At 36.4% G+C, this 6,030-nt stretch overlaps 1 pseudogene; it reads right to left on the reverse strand.

Moving 5' to 3' along the window:
• Positions 1-432: 432 nt before the first annotated feature.
• Positions 433-2,956, reverse strand: LOC102476195 (protein SET-like; annotated as a pseudogene).
• Positions 2,957-6,030: the final 3,074 nt, after the last annotated feature.

The following is a 6,030-nucleotide window of genomic DNA, read 5'->3' on the forward strand; positions in this document are numbered from 1 at the left end:
TGTAATCTCTGAGCCCAATATACAGAGAAAGGAAGAAAAAAGCTAGAATTCTATGCACTACTACACAGGGGCCTAGCACCCTCCAGTTTCCAGCAGAGCAAACGGAGCAGAAGGATTTTCTTTTTTTTTTCCCCATAGAGCAGGGTGGTGTTGATTCCAAACAGTTTTTGCTAAGACAGGAAGGAATAAAAATTAATTTGGAACAGAAAAGGGTAGAGATTCTTTACCCATCGTTTCTGCTCAAAGTTTTTCCCCCTAAAATTAAAGTTGAGAACCATAGTGTAGAGAAAAGAGACATCAAGAACAGGGTAACTGAGCACAAGAGGGAGGGAAAAAAAGAGAGAAAGAAAAAAGAAAAAATGACTGCAACATGCTCCCAGGGATTGTAAAAAAATGTTTAGAAAAGGAGGATTGGAATCCATCAGTGATCTGTCAGTCATCTTCTCCTTCATCCTCCTCTTCTTCCTCTCCTTCATCATCATCATCTTCTTCACATTTATCCTCATCTCCTTCATAAATATCTTCCAATCCCTCTTCTTCTTCTTCTTCTTCATCATCATCTTCCTCTTCTCCTTCCCCTTCTTCATTCTCCATATCGGGAACCAAGTAGTACTGTAATGGATTTGACCAAATGTCATCTTTGATGACCTCCCCTAACTCATTTGCACCTGCATCAGAATGAATGATCAGTAAACCAAGTAAAGAACCTCTCTGATTCCTCATGCTGCCTCTTCCTACTGGCTTTATTCTGCATTTGACTTGAACGTTTTGTCAAATCCTTTACAGATTTCCATTTGATTTCAGTGGACTTTGAAGATGGATCACCACTCTCATTCAGATGAAATTCTTTGGCGAGAACTTTATTTTCGAAGTAAGAATTTTCCTCAAAATAAAAATCTCTTCTGTAATCTGATTTAATATCTTCAAATTCTGTCACTTCAACTCTGATCAAATAATGCAGCGCCTCTTCATCCTCTTCTCCAAGCAGAGCAGACACCAGTGGACGGTTGACAAAAGTTGTTACCCAAAAATTGGGGATTTTGGTGATCAGTTCTGACTTCTTCTGAAAAAATGGTTGGCGAAATTTGTTATATTTCTGTTCTACTTTCAAAATCTCCTCACTGGCTTGTTCATTAAGTCTATTTCATTTTGTACTTCATCGATATGTTCAGTTGCTTCTTGCTGCTCTTTCTCTGAGGTCTCATAGGCTCCTGGAATGTCCCTTCTATGCTAACTTTGCAGAAAGTCTTAATCATGAATGGATGTTGTATTTTATCAAATGCTTTCTCTGTATCAATTGATATGATCATATGTTTTTTTATCTTTCCTTCTGTTAATGTGATGTATTACATTTATTGCTTTGCATATGTTGAACATCCTTGCATCACTGGAATAAAAGCCTACCTAGTCATGGTATATAATCTTTTTAATGTGTTATTGGATACAATTTGCTAGTTTCTTGTTAAGAAAATTTGCATCCATATTCATCAAGAATATTGGTCTATAGTTTTTATTTTTTGTTATGTCCTTATCTGTTTTGGAGATCACAGTGAGGAAGTCTACATAGAATGAATTTGGAAGGGTTTCCTCCTTTTGGATCTTTAGAAATACTGGGCCATTGGAAAAGTTGTGGATGTATTTTTGCATAGAAAAATATGTCATGCGATTTTTGATGATCTAATAGTTTGAGGAGATTCAGGGTTAGTTCTTCTTTAAAAGTTTTGTGGAATTCAGAAGTAAAACCACTGGGACCTGGGATTTTCTTTTCTAGGAGACTGTTTATTACTGATTCAATCTCATTGCTTGCTATTGGTCTAGTCACACTTCCTTTTCTTTCTGATTCAATCTTGGCAAGTTATATGTGTCCAGAAATTTGTCTATCTCCTCTATGTTTTCTTATTTGTTGGCATATCATCACTCATAGTATTCTCTCATGACCTTTTGTATTTATGTAATGTCTATTGCAAAAGCACCCATTTCATTACTGCTTGATTTATGTGGTTTCTTTCTCTATTCTTCTTGATTAATCTAGGTAATTGATTTTTATTTATTTTCTCAAAGAACAAGTTTATTGTTTCATTTATTATCTGTATAATTCTTTCATTCTTTATTTCCTTTATTTCTGCTTGAATCTTTATTTCTTTTATCTTTATATATTTTTTCTTTTGTTGTTATTTTCCAGTTTCCTGAGTTGTGTTGTTATGTTGTCTATTTGTCACCTTTCTGTTTTTATCTTGTGAGCACTAATTGCTATGCACTTTCTTCTATGGACTGCTTTTGCCGTTCCCACACGTTATAAAAACTTGTTTGTTATCATTGGTTTCAAGGAATCCTTTCATTTCAGTCTTGATTTCTTCAGTGGTTGTGAAGTCACTCAGGAGTAGGTTTTTTTTTTATTATTATTATTTTTACTTTCTGTGTGTTTTTGTAGTCTTGTGGTTGTTTTTGTTTTGATTTTAAGTTTAATTCCATTGGGATCAGAAAAGATGCTGGATATAGAAACTATATCTATACATTTGAATCTGTAAGGGTTTATTTTGTGCCCTCTCATGTGATCAGTCTTTGAAAATGTTCCATGTGAGGGTGAGAAAAATGTGTATTTTTTAGTTTTTGGGTGAAATGATCTATAGATGTCTGTCAATTTCATTTGATTTATGATATCATTTAGATCTTGTATCTCTTTGTTTATTTTTTGTCTAGATGATCTCTCCAGGGGAGAAATTGGGGTGCTGAAATCCCCAATGATTATTGTGTTACAAATCTATCTCTCCCTTCAGATCTAATGGTCTCTCTTTCACGTATTTGGGTGCTCCAGTGTTGGGTGCATAGATATTTATAAATGGTGGGCTAGCCCTTTTAGTATTATATAGTGTTCTTTGTCTCTTACAGTTTTTGTCTTGAAGTCTATTTTGTCCAATATCAGATTCATGACTCCAGCTTTATTTTTGGTTTCCATTTGCGTGGAATATATTTTTCTACCCTTTACTTTTAGTCAATGTATATCTATGTAGAGGACTCATTTTTTTTTAACCAATCAGCCAGTGTGTGTCTTTTAATTCGAGAATTTAATTCATTAACATTCAACATTATTTTCAATATTTGAGGACTTATCCTTGCTATTTTGTTGGATGTTTTCTTGTTTTTTCTTTTTGTTTGTTTCATTGTTGTCGTTGTTGTTCTCTTAATTCTGTTTGTCTCTCTTTAGTTTTCCTGATATAGTATTCCTTTCAGTACTTCTTGAAGAGCTAGTCTAGTGTTGGTGAATTCTTTCAGCTTTTGTTTACCTAAGAATTATTTTATTTGTCATCCCATTTGAAGGGTAATCTTGCTGGTATAGTATTCTTCACTGAAACTGTTTTTCTTTCAACATTTTGAGTATGTCTTTCCATCTTTCCTTGCTTGCATTGTTTCACTTGAGAGGTCTGAGGTTAGCCTAATGGGATAACCTTTGTAAGTAACTTGACATTTCTCTCTTGCCACTTTTGGAAACTTGTCTTTGTCTTTGATTTTTACCAATCTAGCTATGTTGTGTTGGGGGAGGATCTTTTTATTTTTATTCTATTTGGAGTTCTTTTATTTATTGGGTCTGAATTTCTTCATGTTTTTCTATATTTAGAAAGTTTTCAAATAGTATTCATGGAAGAGGTTTCCCATCCTTCTTCTTTTGTGCTATTCTTTGTTGGTGAGGGGTTATTGTGTTCCCTGGAGGAGAGTTATTTCCTTGTTTTCTCATGTTTCTCCTCTCTCAGCACTGTTTTTTCATCATCTGATGCAACATTCACTTCTTCCTATTTCTTCCTTGGAGGGGATGTCACCTTTAAATGTCAGATGTGCTCCTATTAGAGGGCTATGTCTCCTGGATGAGAGCAGATAAAGTTTATTTAGGTAGCTTCAGGTGGTGGGCTGAACCCAGATCTCTTCCAGGCTTGGTCTTCCCACACTATGCTGTATAAATATTGTACTTTCATAAAGCTAATGAGAACTATCATTTTGATTGATTTTGTGTGTATTTACTAGTTTAATGGTTTTTTCCCTCAATAGAACAAGCTCCAGGAGAGCAGAGACCATGTCTCACTTACTAGTGTGCTTCTATCACCTAGCAGACTGTATAGTACTTATTCCATGTTTCTATCACCTAGCAGAGTGTATGGTACTTACTATGTGCTCGACAAATATTAATCAAAAGAATAAATGAATGATCGAATGATTCACTAAAATATTTTATGGGATTATGTCTCAAATACATGTTTATTAAATAGTTGGTTATAATAATAATCGTTAATAGATAATCCTAGAGACAAGAGGAACTAGTCAAAAGAAATTGGAACTGAATAACCAGAGTAGTACAAATTTGACATGCTCAGTTTTAAGTATGTGAAATTTGAGGTGTGCTTATTGTCAACTAAAGTCCTGAACTCTCTTCCAATTCATGATGGCACATCTCATTTCTTCTCCATTGTACTATGTAGATAAATAATAACCACACATACTTGTCATTAACAGTTCTCATCCTTCTCTGAATGTCACATTCTTGCTCATCTTTTTAAAGTTGCTCAAATGCTGAGTTTGTTGCAGTGAATTTGTCTCCACTCTCAATATTTGTTTAACATACAGTCATACCAATCCCTTGGTATCCATGGGGGATTGGTTCCAGGATAGATAACAAAATTCATGGATACTCAAATCTCTCAGATAAAATACCATATTACTTGGGTCAGCAAGTGGTTAAGGCGCTGGGCTTCCCAAATGGTTGACCACAGTTCAAGTCCCAGACCTGAAAGCTTCCTTCTCACTTTCTCTTTCTGTCTGTCTCTCTCTCTCTCTCTCTGGTGAGTGCATGTGACCTCTAGCAAATTAAAAATAATAATAATAAATAAAATTAAAATAAATATTGTAATATAGCATATTACTTCTTATAACCTACACACATTCTCCTGTACACTTTAAATTATCTCTAAATTTCTGTAATACCTAATATAATGTAAGTGCTATGTAAATGGCTGTTATGTTGTATTGTATAGAGAATAATGACACAAAATAGCTGTACAAACCCTGTATAGATACAACCATTGTAGGCCAAACTACGTAATACACATCAGCAACAATGGAACATTCTCTAGCTCCATTTGGTTGTATCCACAGATGCAGAAGTTGCAGATAAGGAGAGCCAACTGCATTCCCAAAGCTCTTAATCCAGTTAATTTTTAAACAGTAAGTTAAGAACAGTGCCACAGTGCTGGAGACTTCCCTTCAGACCCCAAAATGCATGAGTGAGCACCCTTTGAATATGTCCTTTTAATAGTTAAATAACCCTTGTCTGGAATGGAATGGGACCCAGGTCAGAAGCTCTGGCCTTATTGTAACATCAGGGGCTCCCTAGCAAGCTTTTTAACCATCATTGGCTCCAGCTCCTTCTCAGCACTGTTGCTTCCACCTTTTCCTAACAGATAAGTGGAATTTGGAGGGTTCTGTGGACCCAGCTGAATCCAGCTCCTACTCCCTGGGCAGGCATCAGGCCAGGGCCCTTTGCCCAAGCTTCCTTGCAAATCCATGAAGGACAGTTTCAAACAGCAGTGTTCTAAAGGCACTCGATGTCAGAGCCAAGGTACACATTCTGAGACCTAGTGTTGGTCCTGCTGGGGTTAAGCAAAACAGAGAGCCAGCGTGGGAAGCCAAAGAGAAGGGAAGCCCAGAGGGGTGATTGGGAGGGACCCTTAGAAGCTTTAGTTGCTGTTGCCATTGTGGTGAGCTCTGGAAGCCTTGAAAGGGACTGTAAGGGATACGCTAGAATCAAGACGAGAGCTGAGGAAATGCCACCAGTGGACAGATTTGATTCAGAATCAGCTGAAAGCCATTAATCTTTACTTCAAAGTTATCTTATCAAACACAGCATGTGCTCTGAAAAAAGCTAAAGAAAATGGGATTTAGTATATATCACAGGGTCCCAGGCACATGTAGAGAAAAGACACCTCTCTGGGCAGCACCAAGGCCTTATTGGAAGCTCTCTGGGTCAGCAGATGCCAGCTCTCC

Source organism: Tupaia chinensis, unplaced genomic scaffold (assembly GCF_000334495.1).
Source record: "Tupaia chinensis unplaced genomic scaffold, TupChi_1.0 Scaffold144262_1, whole genome shotgun sequence".
Lineage (NCBI taxonomy): Eukaryota > Metazoa > Chordata > Mammalia > Scandentia > Tupaiidae > Tupaia > Tupaia belangeri.